The 17,370-nt window shown below is 42.7% G+C and overlaps 21 non-coding genes across 21 annotated transcripts; all 21 read right to left on the minus strand.

Annotated features, from left to right (window-relative positions):
• Window positions 1-45: 45 nt before the first annotated feature.
• On the minus strand, window positions 46-212 carry LOC134590217 (U1 spliceosomal RNA). The gene has a single exon (XR_010087173.1). It is a non-coding gene; the product is annotated as a U1 spliceosomal RNA (small nuclear RNA).
• Window positions 213-684: 472 nt separating this feature from the next.
• LOC134593670 (U4 spliceosomal RNA) lies at window positions 685-825 on the minus strand. The gene has a single exon (XR_010090119.1). It is a non-coding gene; the product is annotated as a U4 spliceosomal RNA (small nuclear RNA).
• Window positions 826-1,724: 899 nt separating this feature from the next.
• On the minus strand, window positions 1,725-1,891 carry LOC134591362 (U1 spliceosomal RNA). The gene has a single exon (XR_010088152.1). It is a non-coding gene; the product is annotated as a U1 spliceosomal RNA (small nuclear RNA).
• A 479-nt stretch (window positions 1,892-2,370) lies between these two features.
• LOC134593064 (U4 spliceosomal RNA) lies at window positions 2,371-2,511 on the minus strand. The gene has a single exon (XR_010089601.1). It is a non-coding gene; the product is annotated as a U4 spliceosomal RNA (small nuclear RNA).
• A 900-nt stretch (window positions 2,512-3,411) lies between these two features.
• On the minus strand, window positions 3,412-3,578 carry LOC134591072 (U1 spliceosomal RNA). Its single transcript, XR_010087904.1, has one exon. It is a non-coding gene; the product is annotated as a U1 spliceosomal RNA (small nuclear RNA).
• Window positions 3,579-4,049: 471 nt separating this feature from the next.
• Window positions 4,050-4,190, minus strand: LOC134593846 (U4 spliceosomal RNA). Its single transcript, XR_010090269.1, has one exon. It is a non-coding gene; the product is annotated as a U4 spliceosomal RNA (small nuclear RNA).
• An 899-nt stretch (window positions 4,191-5,089) lies between these two features.
• LOC134591432 (U1 spliceosomal RNA) lies at window positions 5,090-5,257 on the minus strand. Its single transcript, XR_010088212.1, has one exon. It is a non-coding gene; the product is annotated as a U1 spliceosomal RNA (small nuclear RNA).
• A 479-nt stretch (window positions 5,258-5,736) lies between these two features.
• Window positions 5,737-5,877, minus strand: LOC134592842 (U4 spliceosomal RNA). The gene has a single exon (XR_010089410.1). It is a non-coding gene; the product is annotated as a U4 spliceosomal RNA (small nuclear RNA).
• Window positions 5,878-6,777: 900 nt separating this feature from the next.
• LOC134590678 (U1 spliceosomal RNA) lies at window positions 6,778-6,944 on the minus strand. Its single transcript, XR_010087565.1, has one exon. It is a non-coding gene; the product is annotated as a U1 spliceosomal RNA (small nuclear RNA).
• A 476-nt stretch (window positions 6,945-7,420) lies between these two features.
• Window positions 7,421-7,561, minus strand: LOC134592843 (U4 spliceosomal RNA). Its single transcript, XR_010089411.1, has one exon. It is a non-coding gene; the product is annotated as a U4 spliceosomal RNA (small nuclear RNA).
• An 899-nt stretch (window positions 7,562-8,460) lies between these two features.
• LOC134589912 (U1 spliceosomal RNA) lies at window positions 8,461-8,627 on the minus strand. The gene has a single exon (XR_010086916.1). It is a non-coding gene; the product is annotated as a U1 spliceosomal RNA (small nuclear RNA).
• Window positions 8,628-9,106: 479 nt separating this feature from the next.
• On the minus strand, window positions 9,107-9,247 carry LOC134593263 (U4 spliceosomal RNA). Its single transcript, XR_010089770.1, has one exon. It is a non-coding gene; the product is annotated as a U4 spliceosomal RNA (small nuclear RNA).
• An 899-nt stretch (window positions 9,248-10,146) lies between these two features.
• On the minus strand, window positions 10,147-10,313 carry LOC134589914 (U1 spliceosomal RNA). Its single transcript, XR_010086917.1, has one exon. It is a non-coding gene; the product is annotated as a U1 spliceosomal RNA (small nuclear RNA).
• A 472-nt stretch (window positions 10,314-10,785) lies between these two features.
• On the minus strand, window positions 10,786-10,926 carry LOC134592844 (U4 spliceosomal RNA). The gene has a single exon (XR_010089412.1). It is a non-coding gene; the product is annotated as a U4 spliceosomal RNA (small nuclear RNA).
• An 899-nt stretch (window positions 10,927-11,825) lies between these two features.
• Window positions 11,826-11,992, minus strand: LOC134590218 (U1 spliceosomal RNA). The gene has a single exon (XR_010087174.1). It is a non-coding gene; the product is annotated as a U1 spliceosomal RNA (small nuclear RNA).
• Window positions 11,993-12,429: 437 nt separating this feature from the next.
• On the minus strand, window positions 12,430-12,596 carry LOC134590219 (U1 spliceosomal RNA). The gene has a single exon (XR_010087175.1). It is a non-coding gene; the product is annotated as a U1 spliceosomal RNA (small nuclear RNA).
• A 471-nt stretch (window positions 12,597-13,067) lies between these two features.
• Window positions 13,068-13,208, minus strand: LOC134591976 (U4 spliceosomal RNA). The gene has a single exon (XR_010088668.1). It is a non-coding gene; the product is annotated as a U4 spliceosomal RNA (small nuclear RNA).
• An 899-nt stretch (window positions 13,209-14,107) lies between these two features.
• LOC134590456 (U1 spliceosomal RNA) lies at window positions 14,108-14,274 on the minus strand. Its single transcript, XR_010087378.1, has one exon. It is a non-coding gene; the product is annotated as a U1 spliceosomal RNA (small nuclear RNA).
• Window positions 14,275-14,745: 471 nt separating this feature from the next.
• LOC134592845 (U4 spliceosomal RNA) lies at window positions 14,746-14,886 on the minus strand. The gene has a single exon (XR_010089413.1). It is a non-coding gene; the product is annotated as a U4 spliceosomal RNA (small nuclear RNA).
• A 900-nt stretch (window positions 14,887-15,786) lies between these two features.
• LOC134590547 (U1 spliceosomal RNA) lies at window positions 15,787-15,953 on the minus strand. Its single transcript, XR_010087454.1, has one exon. It is a non-coding gene; the product is annotated as a U1 spliceosomal RNA (small nuclear RNA).
• Window positions 15,954-16,432: 479 nt separating this feature from the next.
• On the minus strand, window positions 16,433-16,573 carry LOC134593264 (U4 spliceosomal RNA). The gene has a single exon (XR_010089771.1). It is a non-coding gene; the product is annotated as a U4 spliceosomal RNA (small nuclear RNA).
• Between the last annotated feature and the right edge of the window lie 797 nt (window positions 16,574-17,370).

The following is a 17,370-nucleotide window of genomic DNA, read 5'->3' on the forward strand; positions in this document are numbered from 1 at the left end:
CGTCAGAATTGGTGAAGTTCTCTATTTTTGTCAAACAAGCAAACACAGGGGAAAGCGCGAACGCAGTCCCCCACTACCATAAATTATGCAGTCGAGTTTCCCACATTTGAGGAAATCGCAGAGGTCAACTGGTACAGAGTGCAATGAACCAGCCTCACTCTGGGAGAGCCACCTTAGGGATCATGGCTATTGCTCCCCTGCCAGGTAAGTATGACATGACGGGTACATTCAAAGGCACGCCCGCTGGGAAGCCTTTCCTTTAGGCTGTGGTGAAATAATAAAGTAAGTTAAAAAAAAAAAAAAAGCAAATAAATAATCCAAATGATAGAAGGCTACAAAAGATTACCAAACCTCGTGGCTGATCATTGTTTTCCTTAGCTACCAGTAATTTTAGTGCCTTCAGGTGGTTAGGTGTGAATAATTGAGCTGGATTCAGGGTGCGAAGGAGCAATTTGCATAAAGGCAAATGCTAGGCCAATGAGCCGAAGGATGGGAATTCGTAGCATGTAGTGAGAATAGTGTGCTGCCGGAAACAAGTGAATTCAGTGGGAGAGAAAGGTAAAAGGGAAATGCTAAGAAGCCAGCGGAAGGAATGGTGCAACAGAGCTCAGGAAGAAACGGGAGTCACGTAAGACACGCCCTAGACATGGGGCGCCATAAACTTTTATTAAACCAATCTTTCAGTCTCCTTAGAGCCTGTCAAAAATTGCCAATGCTGACTGTATTTCAAGTCATCATGGCAGGGTATTGGGTAAAGTTTTCAATTAGCAATAATCACGCCTCGGATTGACCTCATGGGCTACAATACTGCCACTGCGCAAAGCTAGCTGTTCAAGTGGGCCAGCTTTTAAGAGCTACCACGTAAGGACACTTTAAGACAGCGGTGAGAAAAAGTTCATGACCATAAGCCATTGCAAAGGATTATGGGAGGCAATATTCTAATTAGGCCCGCTTCCTCCTACAGGGAAGCTTAAACCCCAACAAATTCCTCGGTCTTCTTATATGGCATCTTGGAATGGTTCCAAACCTATAACAGAGAGTGAGGGCAACCATATCTTGCAGCAAACCTTGTACAATTTTTTTTCTCTCTTTGGAAACAGTTTTGCCAAGATTCTACTACAGCAGCCATTAGGCAGAGTACACAATCCGCTGGTCTACGTTCGTCCCCAAAGTCACACATTTCATGACTCCATCGATAGGAATGACCCTTGCCTAGCACCTGTCTTCTCTTCATCCACACTCAACAGGGCTGAAAGAACATTTGTGGTGGCTTTTTCAAAATTCCATGGTGTTCATTAGTAAGTGCTAGCGACCACCCAGCTATTCCTAAGGTTTGGTCTGATTGTCTCAAGCGGCAATTCACTGCCTTGATCCAGAAAATCTTTTTTTCCCAGAAATTCAATCAAACGTTACGTTCTGTTGGAAGACGTAATATAGGTCTCCAATTCTTTATTTCTTCCATTGCATTGAAGCATACAATAAATCAAAAGAAGTCAGGATAAAAAAATGATGAAAAAAAAGCTGAAAAGTTAAAATAAAAAGTGAAATTCTGGCTTAAAACTGGTCTCCAGAAAACATAGATAAGAAAAATGATCAAGCCTAGGAAATGATTGTCGCTGCCTGCTTGATGTGGAAAGTAAGAGCCAAAGAAGACGGGTGCCGTGGCTGAAATTATCCTTCATCAGAATTGGTGAAGTTCTCTATTTTTGTCAAACAAGCAAACACAGGGGAAAGCGCGAACGCAGTCCCCCACTACCATAAATTATGCAGTCGAGTCTCCCACATTTGAGGAAATCACAGAGGTCAACTGGTACGGAGTGCAATGAACCAGCCTCACTCTGGGAGAGCCACCTTAGGGATCATGGCTATTGCTTCCCTGCCAGGTAAGTATGACATGACGGGTACATTCAAAGGCACGCCCGCTGGGAAGCCTTTCCTTTAGGCTGTGGTGAAATAATAAAGCAAGTTAAAAAAAAAAAAAAAAAGAAGAGCAAATAAATAATCCAAATGATAGAAGGCTACAAAAGATTACCAAACCTCGTGGCTGATCGTTGTTTTCCTTAGCTACCAGTAATTTTAGTGCCTTCAGGTGGTTAGGTGTGAATAATTGAGCTGGATTCAGGGTGCGAAGGAGCAATTTGCATAAAGGCAAATGCTAGGCCAATGAGCCGAAGGATGGGAATTCGTAGCATGTAGTGAGAATAGTGTGCTGCCGGAAACAAGTGGATTCAGTGGGAGAGAAAGGTAAAAGGGAAATGCAAGGAAGCCAGCGGAAGGAATGGTGCAACAGAGCTCAGGAAGAAACGGGAGTCACGTAAGACACGCCCTAGACATGGGGCGCCATAAACTTTTTTTAAACCAATCTTTCAGTCCCCTTAGAGCCTGTCAAAAATTGCCAATGCTGACTGTATTTCAAGTCATCATGGCGGGGTATTGGGTAAAGTTTTCAATTAGCAATAATCACGCCTCGGATTGACCTCATGGGCTACGATACTGCCACTGCGCAAAGATAACTGTTCAAGTGGGCCAGCTTTTAAGAGCTACCACGTAAGGACACTTTAAGACAGCGGTGAGAAAAAGTTCATGACCATAAGCCATTGCAAAGGATTGTGGGAGGCAATATTCTAATTAGGCCCGCTTCCTCCTACAGGGAAGCTTAAACCCCAACAAATTCCTCGGTCTTCTTATATGGCATCTTGGAATGGTTCCAAACCTATAACAGAGAGTGAGGGCAACCATATCTTGCAGCAAACCTTGTACAATTTTTTTTCTCTCTTTGGAAACGGTTTTGCCAAGATTCTACTACAGCAGCCATTAGGCAGAGTACACAATCCGCTGGTCTACGTTCGTCCCCAAAGTCACACATTTCATGACTCCATCGATAGGAATGACCCTTGCCTAGCACCTGTCCTTTCTTCATCCACACTCAACAGGGCTGAAAGAACATTTGTGGTGGCTTTTTCAAAATTCCATGGTGTTCATTAGTAAGTGCTAGCGACCACCCAGCTATTCCTAAGGTTTGGTCTGATTGTCTCAAGCGGCAATTCACTGCCTTGATCCAGAATTTTTTTTTTTTCCCAGAAATTCAATCAAACGTTACGTTCTGTTGGAAGACGTAATATAGGTCTCCAATTCTTTATTTCTTCCATTGCATTGAAGCATACAATAAATCAAAAAAAGTCAGGATAAAAAAATGATGAAAAAAAAGCTGAAAAGTTAAAATAAAAAGTGAAATTCTGGCTTAAAACTGGTCTCCAGAAAACATAGATAATAAAAATGATCAAGCCTAGGAAATGATTGTCGCTGCCTGCTTGATGCGGAAAGTAAGAGCCAAAGAAGACGGGTGCCGTGGCTGAAATTATCCTTCGTCAGAATTGGTGAAGTTCTCTATTTTTGTCAAACAAGCAAACACAGGGGAAAGCGCGAACGCAGTCCCCCACTACCATAAATTATGCATTCGAGTTTCCCACATTTGAGGAAATCGCAGAGGTCAACTGGTACGGAGTGCAATGAACCAGCCTCACTCTGGGAGAGCCACCTTAGGGATCATGGCTATTGCTCCCCTGCCAGGTAAGTATGACATGACGGGTACATTCAAAGGCACGCCCGCTGGGAAGCCTTTCCTTTAGGCTGTGGTGAAATAATAAAGTAAGTTAAAAAAAAAAAAAAGCAAATAAATAATCCAAATGATAGAAGGCTACAAAAGATTACCAAACCTCGTGGCTGATCGTTGTTTTCCTTAGCTACCAGTAATTTTAGTGCCTTCAGGTGGTTAGGTGTGAATAATTGAGCTGGATTCAGGGTGCGAAGGAGCAATTTGCATAAAGGCAAATGCTAGGCCAATGAGCCGAAGGATGGGAATTCGTAGCATGTAGTGAGAATAGTGTGCTGCCGGAAACAAGTGAATTCAGTGGGAGAGAAAGGTAAAAGGGAAATGCTAAGAAGCCAGCGGAAGGAATGGTGCAACAGAGCTCAGGAAGAAACGGGAGTCACGTAAGACACGCCCTAGACATGGGGCGCCATAAACTTTTATTAAACCAATCTTTCAGTCTCCTTAGAGCCTGTCAAAAATTGCCAATGCTGACTGTATTTCAAGTCATCATGGCAGGGTATTGGGTAAAGTTTTCAATTAACAATAATCACGCCTCGGATTGACCTCATGGGCTACAATACTGCCACTGCGCAAAGCTAGCTGTTCAAGTGGGCCAGCTTTTAAGAGCTACCACGTAAGGACACTTTAAGACAGCGGTGAGAAAAAGTTCATGACCATAAGCCATTGCAAAGGATTATGGGAGGCAATATTCTAATTAGGCCCGCTTCCTCCTACAGGGAAGCTTAAACCCCAACAAATTCCTCGGTCTTCTTATATGGCATCTTGGAATGGTTCCAAACCTATAACAGAGAGTGAGGGCAACCATATCTTGCAGCAAACCTTGTACAATTTTTTTTCTCTCTTTGGAAACGGTTTTGCCAAGATTCTACTACAGCAGCCATTAGGCAGAGTACACAATCCGCTGGTCTACGTTCGTCCCCAAAGTCACACATTTCATGACTCCATCGATAGGAATGACCCTTGCCTAGCACCTGTCTTCTCTTCATCCACACTCAACAGGGCTGAAAGAACATTTGTGGTGGCTTTTTCAAAATTCCATGGTGTTCATTAGTAAGTGCTAGCGACCACCCAGCTATTCCTAAGGTTTGGTCTGATTGTCTCAAGCGGCAATTCACTGCCTTGATCCAGAAAATCTTTTTTTCCCAGAAATTCAATCAAACGTTACGTTCTGTTGGAAGACGTAATATAGGTCTCCAATTCTTTATTTCTTCCATTGCATTGAAGCATACAATAAATCAAAAGAAGTCAGGATAAAAAAATGATGAAAAAAAAGCTGAAAAGTTAAAATAAAAAGTGAAATTCTGGCTTAAAACTGGTCTCCAGAAAACATAGATAATAAAAATGATCAAGCCTAGGAAATGATTGTCGCTGCCTGCTTGATGTGGAAAGTAAGAGCCAAAGAAGACGGGTGCCGTGGCTGAAATTATCCTTCGTCAGAATTGGTGAAGTTCTCTATTTTTGTCAAACAAGCAAACACATGGGAAAGCGCGAACGCAGTCCCCCACTACCATAAATTATGCAGTCGAGGTTTCCCACATTTGAGGAAATCGCAGAGGTCAATTGGTACGGAGTGCAATGAACCAGCCTCACTCTGGGAGAGCCACCTTAGGGATCATGGCTATTGCTCCCCTGCCAGGTAAGTATGACATGATGGGTACATTCAAAGGCACGCCCGCTGGGAAGCCTTTCCTTTAGGCTGTGGTGAAATAATAAAGCAAGTTTAAAAAAAAAAAAAAAAGAAGAGCAAATAAATAATCCAAATGATAGAAGGCTACAAAAGATTACCAAACCTCGTGGCTGATCGTTGTTTTCCTTAGCTACCAGTAATTTTAGTGCCTTCAGGTGGTTAGGTGTGAATAATTGAGCTGGATTCAGGGTGCGAAGGAGCAATTTGCATAAAGGCAAATGCTAGGCCAATGAGCCGAAGGATGGGAATTCGTAGCATGTAGTGAGAATAGTGTGCTGCCGGAAACAAGTGGATTCAGTGGGAGAGAAAGGTAAAAGGGAAATGCAAGGAAGCCAGCGGAAGGAATGGTGCAACAGAGCTCAGGAAGAAACGGGAGTCACGTAAGACACGCCCTAGACATGGGGCGCCATAAACTTTTTTTAAACCAATCTTTCAGTCTCCTTAGAGCCTGTCAAAAATTGCCAATGCTGACTGTATTTCAAGTCATCATGGCGGGGTATTGGGTAAAGTTTTCAATTAGCAATAATCACGCCTCGGATTGACCTCATGGGCTACGATACTGCCACTGCGCAAAGTTAACTGTTCAAGTGGGCCAGCTTTTAAGAGCTACCACGTAAGGACACTTTAAGACAGCGGTGAGAAAAAGTTCATGACCATAAGCCATTGCAAAGGATTGTGGGAGGCAATATTCTAATTAGGCCCGCTTCCTCCTACAGGGAAGCTTAAACCCCAACAAATTCCTCGGTCTTCTTATATGGCATCTTGGAATGGTTCCAAACCTATAACAGAGAGTGAGGGCAACCATATCTTGCAGCAAACCTTGTACAATTTTTTTTCTCTCTTTGGAAACAGTTTTGCCAAGATTCTACTACAGCAGCCATTAGGCAGAGTACACAATCCGCTGGTCTACGTTCGTCCCCAAAGTCACACATTTCATGACTCCATCGATAGGAATGACCCTTGCCTAGCACCTGTCTTCTCTTCATCCACACTCAACAGGGCTGAAAGAACATTTGTGGTGGCTTTTTCAAAATTCCATGGTGTTCATTAGTAAGTGCTAGCGACCACCCAGCTATTCCTAAGGTTTGGTCTGATTGTCTCAAGCGGCAATTCACTGCCTTGATCCAGAAAATCTTTTTTTCCCAGAAATTCAATCAAACGTTACGTTCTGTTGGAAGACGTAATATAGGTCTCCAATTCTTTATTTCTTCCATTGCATTGAAGCATACAATAAATCAAAAGAAGTCAGGATAAAAAAATGATGAAAAAAAAGCTGAAAAGTTAAAATAAAAAGTGAAATTCTGGCTTAAAACTGGTCTCCAGAAAACATAGATAATAAAAAATGATCAAGCCTAGGAAATGATTGTCGCTGCCTGCTTGATGTGGAAAGTAAGAGCCAAAGAAGACGGGTGCCGTGGCTGAAATTATCCTTCGTCAGAATTGGTGAAGTTCTCTATTTTTGTCAAACAAGCAAACACAGGGAAAAGCGCGAACGCAGTCCCCCACTACCATAAATTATGCAGTCGAGTTTCCCACATTTGAGGAAATCGCAGAGGTCAACTGGTACAGAGTGCAATGAACCAGCCTCACTCTGGGAGAGCCACCTTAGGGATCATGGCTATTGCTCCCCTGCCAGGTAAGTATGACATGACGGGTACATTCAAAGGCACGCCCGCTGGGAAGCCTTTCCTTTAGGCTGTGGTGAAATAATAAAGCAAGTTAAAAAAAAAAAAAAGAAGAGCAAATAAATAATCCAAATGATAGAAGGCTACAAAAGATTACCAAACCTCGTGGCTGATCGTTGTTTTCCTTAGCTACCAGTAATTTTAGTGCCTTCAGGTGGTTAGGTGTGAATAATTGAGCTGGATTCAGGGTGCGAAGGAGCAATTTGCATAAAGGCAAATGCTAGGCCAATGAGCCGAAGGATGGGAATTCGTAGCATGTAGTGAGAATAGTGTGCTGCCGGAAACAAGTGGATTCAGTGGGAGAGAAAGGTAAAAGGGAAATGCTAAGAAGCCAGCGGAAGGAATGGTGCAACAGAGCTCAGGAAGAAACGGGAGTCACGTAAGACACGCCCTAGACATGGGGCGCCATAAACTTTTTTTAAACCAATCTTTCAGTCTCCTTAGAGCCTGTCAAAAATTGCCAATGCTGACTGTATTTCAAGTCATCATGGCGGGGTATTGGGTAAAGTTTTCAATTAGCAATAATCACGCCTCGGATTGACCTCATGGGCTACGATACTGCCACTGCGCAAAGTTAACTGTTCAAGTGGGCCAGCGTTTAAGAGCTACCACGTAAGGACACTTTAAGACAGCGGTGAGAAAAAGTTCATGACCATAAGCCATTGCAAAGGATTGTGGGAGGCAATATTCTAATTAGGCCCGCTTCCTCCTACAGGGAAGCTTAAACCCCAACAAATTCCTCGGTCTTCTTATATGGCATCTTGGAATGGTTCCAAACCTATAACAGAGAGTGAGGGCAACCATATCTTGCAGCAAACCTTGTACAATTTTTTTTCTCTCTTTGGAAACGGTTTTGCCAAGATTCTACTACAGCAGCCATTAGGCAGAGTACACAATCCGCTGGTCTACGTTCGTCCCCAAAGTCACACATTTCATGACTCCATCGATAGGAATGACCCTTGCCTAGCACCTGTCTTCTCTTCATCCACACTCAACAGGGCTGAAAGAACATTTGTGGTGGCTTTTTCAAAATTCCATGGTGTTCATTAGTAAGTGCTAGCGACCACCCAGCTATTCCTAAGGTTTGGTCTGATTGTCTCAAGCGGCAATTCACTGCCTTGATCCAGAAAATCTTTTTTTCCCAGAAATTCAATCAAACGTTACGTTCTGTTGGAAGACGTAATATAGGTCTCCAATTCTTTATTTCTTCCATTGCATTGAAGCATACAATAAATCAAAAGAAGTCAGGATAAAAAAATGATGAAAAAAAAGCTGAAAAGTTAAAATAAAAAGTGAAATTCTGGCTTAAAACTGGTCTCCAGAAAACATAGATAATAAAAATGATCAAGCCTAGGAAATGATTGTCGCTGCCTGCTTGATGTGGAAAGTAAGAGCCAAAGAAGACGGGTGCCGTGGCTGAAATTATCCTTCATCAGAATTGGTGAAGTTCTCTATTTTTGTCAAACAAGCAAACACAGGGGAAAGCGCGAACGCAGTCCCCCACTACCATAAATTATGCAGTCGAGTTTCCCACATTTGAGGAAATCGCAGAGGTCAACTGGTACGGAGTGCAATGAACCAGCCTCACTCTGGGAGAGCCACCTTAGGGATCATGGCTATTGCTCCCCTGCCAGGTAAGTATGACATGACGGGTACATTCAAAGGCACGCCCGCTGGGAAGCCTTTCCTTTAGGCTGTGGTGAAATAATAAAGCAAGTTAAAAAAAAAAAAAAAAAGAAGAGCAAATAAATAATCCAAATGATAGAAGGCTACAAAAGATTACCAAACCTCGTGGCTGATCGTTGTTTTCCTTAGCTACCAGTAATTTTAGTGCCTTCAGGTGGTTAGGTGTGAATAATTGAGCTGGATTCAGGGTGCGAAGGAGCAATTTGCATAAAGGCAAATGCTAGGCCAATGAGCCGAAGGATGGGAATTCGTAGCATGTAGTGAGAATAGTGTGCTGCCGGAAACAAGTGAATTCAGTGGGAGAGAAAGGTAAAAGGGAAATGCTAAGAAGCCAGCGGAAGGAATAGTGCAACAGAGCTCAGGAAGAAACGGGAGTCACGTAAGACACGCCCTAGACATGGGGCGCCATAAACTTTTATTAAACCAATCTTTCAGTCTCCTTAGAGCCTGTCAAAAATTGCCAATGCTGACTGTATTTCAAGTCATCATGGCAGGGTATTGGGTAAAGTTTTCAATTAGCAATAATCACGCCTCGGATTGACCTCATGGGCTACGATACTGCCACTGCGCAAAGCTAGCTGTTCAAGTGGGCCAGCTTTTAAGAGCTACCACGTAAGGACACTTTAAGACAGCGGTGAGAAAAAGTTCATGACCATAAGCCATTGCAAAGGATTATGGGAGGCAATATTCTAATTAGGCCCGCTTCCTCCTACAGGGAAGCTTAAACCCCAACAAATTCCTCGGTCTTCTTATATGGCATCTTGGAATGGTTCCAAACCTATAACAGAGAGTGAGGGCAACCATATCTTGCAGCAAACCTTGTACAATTTTTTTTCTCTCTTTGGAAACAGTTTTGCCAAGATTCTACTACAGCAGCCATTAGGCAGAGTACACAATCCGCTGGTCTACGTTCGTCCCCAAAGTCACACATTTCATGACTCCATCGATAGGAATGACCCTTGCCTAGCACCTGTCTTCTCTTCATCCACACTCAACAGGGCTGAAAGAACATTTGTGGTGGCTTTTTCAAAATTCCATGGTGTTCATTAGTAAGTGCTAGCGACCACCCAGCTATTCCTAAGGTTTGGTCTGATTGTCTCAAGCGGCAATTCACTGCCTTGATCCAGAAAATCTTTTTTTCCCAGAAATTCAATCAAACGTTACGTTCTGTTGGAAGACGTAATATAGGTCTCCAATTCTTTATTTCTTCCATTGCATTGAAGCATACAATAAATCAAAAGAAGTCAGGATAAAAAAATGATGAAAAAAAAGCTGAAAAGTTAAAATAAAAAGTGAAATTCTGGCTTAAAACTGGTCTCCAGAAAACATAGATAATAAAAATGATCAAGCCTAGGAAATGATTGTCGCTGCCTGCTTGATGTGGAAAGTAAGAGCCAAAGAAGACGGGTGCCGTGGCTGAAATTATCCTTCGTCAGAATTGGTGAAGTTCTCTATTTTTGTCAAACAAGCAAACACAGGGGAAAGCGCGAACGCAGTCCCCCACTACCATAAATTATGCAGTCGAGTTTCCCACATTTGAGGAAATCGCAGAGGTCAACTGGTACGGAGTGCAATGAACCAGCCTCACTCTGGGAGAGCCACCTTAGGGATCATGGCTATTGCTCCCCTGCCAGGTAAGTATGACATGATGGGTACATTCAAAGGCACGCCCGCTGGGAAGCCTTTCCTTTAGGCTGTGGTGAAATAATAAAGCAAGTTAAAAAAAAAAAAAAAGCAAATAAATAATCCAAATGATAGAAGGCTACAAAAGATTACCAAACCTCGTGGCTGATCGTTGTTTTCCTTAGCTACCAGTAATTTTAGTGCCTTCAGGTGGTTAGGTGTGAATAATTGAGCTGGATTCAGGGTGCGAAGGAGCAATTTGCATAAAGGCAAATGCTAGGCCAATGAGCCGAAGGATGGGAATTCGTAGCATGTAGTGAGAATAGTGTGCTGCCGGAAACAAGTGGATTCAGTGGGAGAGAAAGGTAAAAGGGAAATGCAAGGAAGCCAGCGGAAGGAATGGTGCAACAGAGCTCAGGAAGAAACGGGAGTCACGTAAGACACGCCCTAGACATGGGGCGCCATAAACTTTTTTTAAACCAATCTTTCAGTCTCCTTAGAGCCTGTCAAAAATTGCCAATGCTGACTGTATTTCAAGTCATCATGGCGGGGTATTGGGTAAAGTTTTCAATTAGCAATAATCACGCCTCGGATTGACCTCATGGGCTACGATACTGCCACTGCGCAAAGTTAACTGTTCAAGTGGGCCAGCTTTTAAGAGCTACCACGTAAGGACACTTTAAGACAGCGGTGAGAAAAAGTTCATGACCATAAGCCATTGCAAAGGATTGTGGGAGGCAATATTCTAATTAGGCCCGCTTCCTCCTACAGGGAAGCTTAAACCCCAACAAATTCCTCGGTCTTCTTATATGGCATCTTGGAATGGTTCCAAACCTATAACAGAGAGTGAGGGCAGCCATATCTTGCAGCAAACCTTGTACAATTTTTTTTCTCTCTTTGGAAACAGTTTTGCCAAGATTCTACTACAGCAGCCATTAGGCAGAGTACACAATCCGCTGGTCTACGTTCGTCCCCAAAGTCACACATTTCATGACTCCATCGATAGGAATGACCCTTGCCTAGCACCTGTCTTCTCTTCATCCACACTCAACAGGGCTGAAAGAACATTTGTGGTGGCTTTTTCAAAATTCCATGGTGTTCATTAGTAAGTGCTAGCGACCACCCAGCTATTCCTAAGGTTTGGTCTGATTGTCTCAAGCGGCAATTCACTGCCTTGATCCAGAAAATCTTTTTTTCCCAGAAATTCAATCAAACGTTACGTTCTGTTGGAAGACGTAATATAGGTCTCCAATTCTTTATTTCTTCCATTGCATTGAAGCATACAATAAATCAAAAGAAGTCAGGATAAAAAAATGATGAAAAAAAAGCTGAAAAGTTAAAATAAAAAGTGAAATTCTGGCTTAAAACTGGTCTCCAGAAAACATAGATAATAAAAATGATCAAGCCTAGGAAATGATTGTCGCTGCCTGCTTGATGTGGAAAGTAAGAGCCAAAGAAGACGGGTGCCGTGGCTGAAATTATCCTTCGTCAGAATTGGTGAAGTTCTCTATTTTTGTCAAACAAGCAAACACAGGGGAAAGCGCGAACGCAGTCCCCCACTACCATAAATTATGCAGTCGAGTTTCCCACATTTGAGGAAATCGCAGAGGTCAACTGGTACAGAGTGCAATGAACCAGCCTCACTCTGGGAGAGCCACCTTAGGGATCATGGCTATTGCTCCCCTGCCAGGTAAGTATGACGTTCATTAGTAAGTGCTAGCGACCACCCAGCTATTCCTAAGGTTTGGTCTGATTGTCTCAAGCGGCAATTCACTGCCTTGATCCAGAAAATCTTTTTTTCCCAGAAATTCAATCAAACGTTACGTTCTGTTGGAAGACGTAATATAGGTCTCCAATTCTTTATTTCTTCCATTGCATTGAAGCATACAATAAATCAAAAGAAGTCAGGATAAAAAAATGATGAAAAAAAAGCTGAAAAGTTAAAATAAAAAGTGAAATTCTGGCTTAAAACTGGTCTCCAGAAAACATAGATAATAAAAATGATCAAGCCTAGGAAATGATTGTCGCTGCCTGCTTGATGCGGAAAGTAAGAGCCAAAGAAGACGGGTGCCGTGGCTGAAATTATCCTTCGTCAGAATTGGTGAAGTTCTCTATTTTTGTCAAACAAGCAAACACAGGGGAAAGCGCGAACGCAGTCCCCCACTACCATAAATTATGCAGTCGAGTTTCCCACATTTGAGGAAATCGCAGAGGTCAACTGGTACAGAGTGCAATGAACCAGCCTCACTCTGGGAGAGCCACCTTAGGGATCATGGCTATTGCTCCCCTGCCAGGTAAGTATGACATGACGGGTACATTCAAAGGCACGCCCGCTGGGAAGCCTTTCCTTTAGGCTGTGGTGAAATAATAAAGCAAGTAAAAAAAAAAAAAAAGCAAATAAATAATCCAAATGATAGAAGGCTACAAAAGATTACCAAACCTCGTGGCTGATCGTTGTTTTCCTTAGCTACCAGTAATTTTAGTGCCTTCAGGTGGTTAGGTGTGAATAATTGAGCTGGATTCAGGGTGCGAAGGAGCAATTTGCATAAAGGCAAATGCTAGGCCAATGAGCCGAAGGATGGGAATTCGTAGCATGTAGTGAGAATAGTGTGCTGCCGGAAACAAGTGAATTCAGTGGGAGAGAAAGGTAAAAGGGAAATGCTAAGAAGCCAGCGGAAGGAATGGTGCAACAGAGCTCAGGAAGAAACGGGAGTCACGTAAGACACGCCCTAGACATGGGGCGCCATAAACTTTTATTAAACCAATCTTTCAGTCTCCTTAGAGCCTGTCAAAAATTGCCAATGCTGACTGTATTTCAAGTCATCATGGCGGGGTATTGGGTAAAGTTTTCAATTAGCAATAATCATGCCTCGGATTGACCTCATGGGCTACGATACTGCCACTGCGCAAAGCTAGCTGTTCAAGTGGGCCAGCTTTTAAGAGCTACCACGTAAGGACACTTTAAGACAGCGGTGAGAAAAAGTTCATGACCATAAGCCATTGCAAAGGATTATGGGAGGCAATATTCTAATTAGGCCCGCTTCCTCCTACAGGGAAGCTTAAACCCCAACAAATTCCTCGGTCTTCTTATATGGCATCTTGGAATGGTTCCAAACCTATAACAGAGAGTGAGGGCAACCATATCTTGCAGCAAACCTTGTACAATTTTTTTTCTCTCTTTGGAAACAGTTTTGCCAAGATTCTACTACAGCAGCCATTAGGCAGAGTACACAATCCGCTGGTCTACGTTCGTCCCCAAAGTCACACATTTCATGACTCCATCGATAGGAATGACCCTTGCCTAGCACCTGTCTTCTCTTCATCCACACTCAACAGGGCTGAAAGAACATTTGTGGTGGCTTTTTCAAAATTCCATGGTGTTCATTAGTAAGTGCTAGCGACCACCCAGCTATTCCTAAGGTTTGGTCTGATTGTCTCAAGCGGCAATTCACTGATTTGATACAGAAAATCTTTTTTCCCCAGAAATTCAATCAAACGTTACGTTCTGTTGGAAGACGTAATATAGGTCTCCAATTCTTTATTTCTTCCATTGCATTGAAGCATACAATAAATCAAAAGAAGTCAGGATAAAAAAATGATGAAAAAAAAGCTGAAAAGTTTAAATAAAAAGTGAAATTCTGGCTTAAAACTGGTCTCCAGAAAACATAGATAATAAAAATGATCAAGCCTAGGAAATGATTGTCGCTGCCTGCTTGATGTGGAAAGTAAGAGCCAAAGAAGACGGGTGCCGTGGCTGAATTTATCCTTCGTCAGAATTGGTGAAGTTCTCTATTTTTGTCAAACAAGCAAACACAGGGGAAAGCGCGAACGCAGTCCCCCACTACCATAAATTATACAGTCGAGTTTCCCACATTTGAGGAAATCGCAGAGGTCAACTGGTACGGAGTGCAATGAACCAGCCTCACTCTGGGAGAGCCACCTTAGGGATCATGGCTATTGCTCCCCTGCCAGGTAAGTATGACATGACGGGTACATTCAAAGGCACGCCCGCTGGGAAGCCTTTCCTTTAGGCTGTGGTGAAATAATAAAGTAAGTTAAAAAAAAAAAAAAGCAAATAAATAATCCAAATGATAGAAGGCTACAAAAGATTACCAAACCTCGTGGCTGATCGTTGTTTTCCTTAGCTACCAGTAATTTTAGTGCCTTCAGGTGGTTAGGTGTGAATAATTGAGCTGGATTCAGGGTGCGAAGGAGCAATTTGCATAAAGGCAAATGCTAGGCCAATGAGCCGAAGGATGGGAATTCGTAGCATGTAGTGAGAATAGTGTGCTGCCGGAAACAAGTGAATTCAGTGGGAGAGAAAGGTAAAAGGGAAATGTTAATAAGCCAGCGGAAGGAATGGTGCAACAGAGCTCAGGAAGAAACGGGAGTCACGTAAGACACGCCCTAGACATGGGGCGCCATAAACTTTTATTAAACCAATCTTTCAGTCTCCTTAGAGCCTGTCAAAAATTGCCAATGCTGACTGTATTTCAAGTCATCATGGCGGGGTATTGGGTAAAGTTTTCAATTAGCAATAATCACGCCTCGGATTGACCTCATGGGCTACGATACTGCCACTGCGCAAAGTTAACTGTTCAAGTGGGCCAGCTTTTAAGAGCTACCACGTAAGGACACTTTAAGACAGCGGTGAGAAAAAGTTCATGACCATAAGCCATTGCAAAGGATTGTGGGAGGCAATATTCTAATTAGGCCCGCTTCCTCCTACAGGGAAGCTTAAACCCCAACAAATTCCTCGGTCTTCTTATATGGCATCTTGGAATGGTTCCAAACCTATAACAGAGAGTGAGGGCAACCATATCTTGCAGCAAACCTTGTACAATTTTTTTTTCTCTCTTTGGAAACGGTTTTGCCAAGATTCTACTACAGCAGCCATTAGGCAGAGTACACAATCCGCTGGTCTACGTTCGTCCCCAAAGTCACACATTTCATGACTCCATCGATAGGAATGACCCTTGCCTAGCACCTGTCTTCTCTTCATCCACACTCAACAGGGCTGAAAGAACATTTGTGGTGGCTTTTTCAAAATTCCATGGTGTTCATTAGTAAGTGCTAGCGACCACCCAGCTATTCCTAAGGTTTGGTCTGATTGTCTCAAGCGGCAATTCACTGCCTTGATCCAGAAAATCTTTTTTTCCCAGAAATTCAATCAAACGTTACGTTCTGTTGGAAGACGTAATATAGGTCTCCAATTCTTTATTTCTTCCATTGCATTGAAGCATACAATAAATCAAAAGAAGTCAGGATAAAAAAATGATGAAAAAAAAGCTGAAAAGTTAAAATAAAAAGTGAAATTCTGGCTTAAAACTGGTCTCCAGAAAACATAGATAATAAAAATGATCAAGCCTAGGAAATGATTGTCGCTGCCTGCTTGATGTGGAAAGTAAGAGCCAAAGAAGACGGGTGCCGTGGCTGAAATTATCCTTCGTCAGAATTGGTGAAGTTCTCTATTTTTGTCAAACAAGCAAACACAGGGGAAAGCGCGAACACAGTCCCCCACTACCATAAATTATGCAGTCGAGTTTCCCACATTTGAGGAAATCGCAGAGGTCAACTGGTACAGAGTGCAATGAACCAGCCTCACTCTGGGAGAGCCACCTTAGGGATCATGGCTATTGCTCCCCTGCCAGGTAAGTATGACATGACGGGTACATTCAAAGGCACGCCCGCTGGGAAGCCTTTCCTTTAGGCTGTGGTGAAATAATAAAGCAAGTTTAAAAAAAAAAAAAAAAGAAGAGCAAATAAATAATCCAAATGATAGAAGGCTACAAAAGATTACCAAACCTCGTGGCTGATCGTTGTTTTCCTTAGCTACCAGTAATTTTAGTGCCTTCAGGTGGTTAGGTGTGAATAATTGAGCTGGATTCAGGGTGCGAAGGAGCAATTTGCATAAAGGCAAATGCTAGGCCAATGAGCCGAAGGATGGGAATTCGTAGCATGTAGTGAGAATAGTGTGCTGCCGGAAACAAGTGAATTCAGTGGGAGAGAAAGGTAAAAGGGAAATGCTAAGAAGCCAGCGGAAGGAATAGTGCAACAGAGCTCAGGAAGAAACGGGAGTCACGTAAGACACGCCCTAGACATGGGGCGCCATAAACTTTTATTAAACCAATCTTTCAGTCTCCTTAGAGCCTGTCAAAAATTGCCAATGCTGACTGTATTTCAAGTCATCATGGCAGGGTATTGGGTAAAGTTTTCAATTAGCAATAATCACGCCTCGGATTGACCTCATGGGCTACGATACTGCCACTGCGCAAAGCTAGCTGTTCAAGTGGGCCAGCTTTTAAGAGCTACCACGTAAGGACACTTTAAGACAGCGGTGAGAAAAAGTTCATGACCATAAGCCATTGCAAAGGATTATGGGAGGCAATATTCTAATTAGGCCCGCTTCCTCCTACAGGGAAGCTTAAACCCCAACAAATTCCTCGGTCTTCTTATATGGCATCTTGGAATGGTTCCAAACCTATAACAGAGAGTGAGGGCAACCATATCTTGCAGCAAACCTTGTACAATTTTTTTTCTCTCTTTGGAAACAGTTTTGCCAAGATTCTACTACAGCAGCCATTAGGCAGAGTACACAATCCGCTGGTCTACGTTCGTCCCCAAAGTCACACATTTCATGACTCCATCGATAGGAATGACCCTTGCCTAGCACCTGTCTTCTCTTCATCCACACTCAACAGGGCTGAAAGAACATTTGTGGTGGCTTTTTCAAAATTCCATGGTGTTCATTAGTAAGTGCTAGCGACCACCCAGCTATTCCTAAGGTTTGGTCTGATTGTCTCAAGCGGCAATTCACTGCCTTGATCCAGAAAATCTTTTTTTCCCAGAAATTCAATCAAACGTTACGTTCTGTTGGAAGACGTAATATAGGTCTCCAATTCTTTATTTCTTCCATTGCATTGAAGCATACAATAAATCAAAAGAAGTCAGGATAAAAAAATGATGAAAAAAAAGCTGAAAAGTTAAAATAAAAAGTGAAATTCTGGCTTAAAACTGGTCTCCAGAAAACATAGATAATAAAAATGATCAAGCCTAGGAAATGATTGTCGCTGCCT

Source organism: Pelobates fuscus, chromosome 2, assembly GCF_036172605.1.
Source record: "Pelobates fuscus isolate aPelFus1 chromosome 2, aPelFus1.pri, whole genome shotgun sequence".
In the NCBI taxonomy this organism is placed as follows: domain Eukaryota; kingdom Metazoa; phylum Chordata; class Amphibia; order Anura; family Pelobatidae; genus Pelobates; species Pelobates fuscus.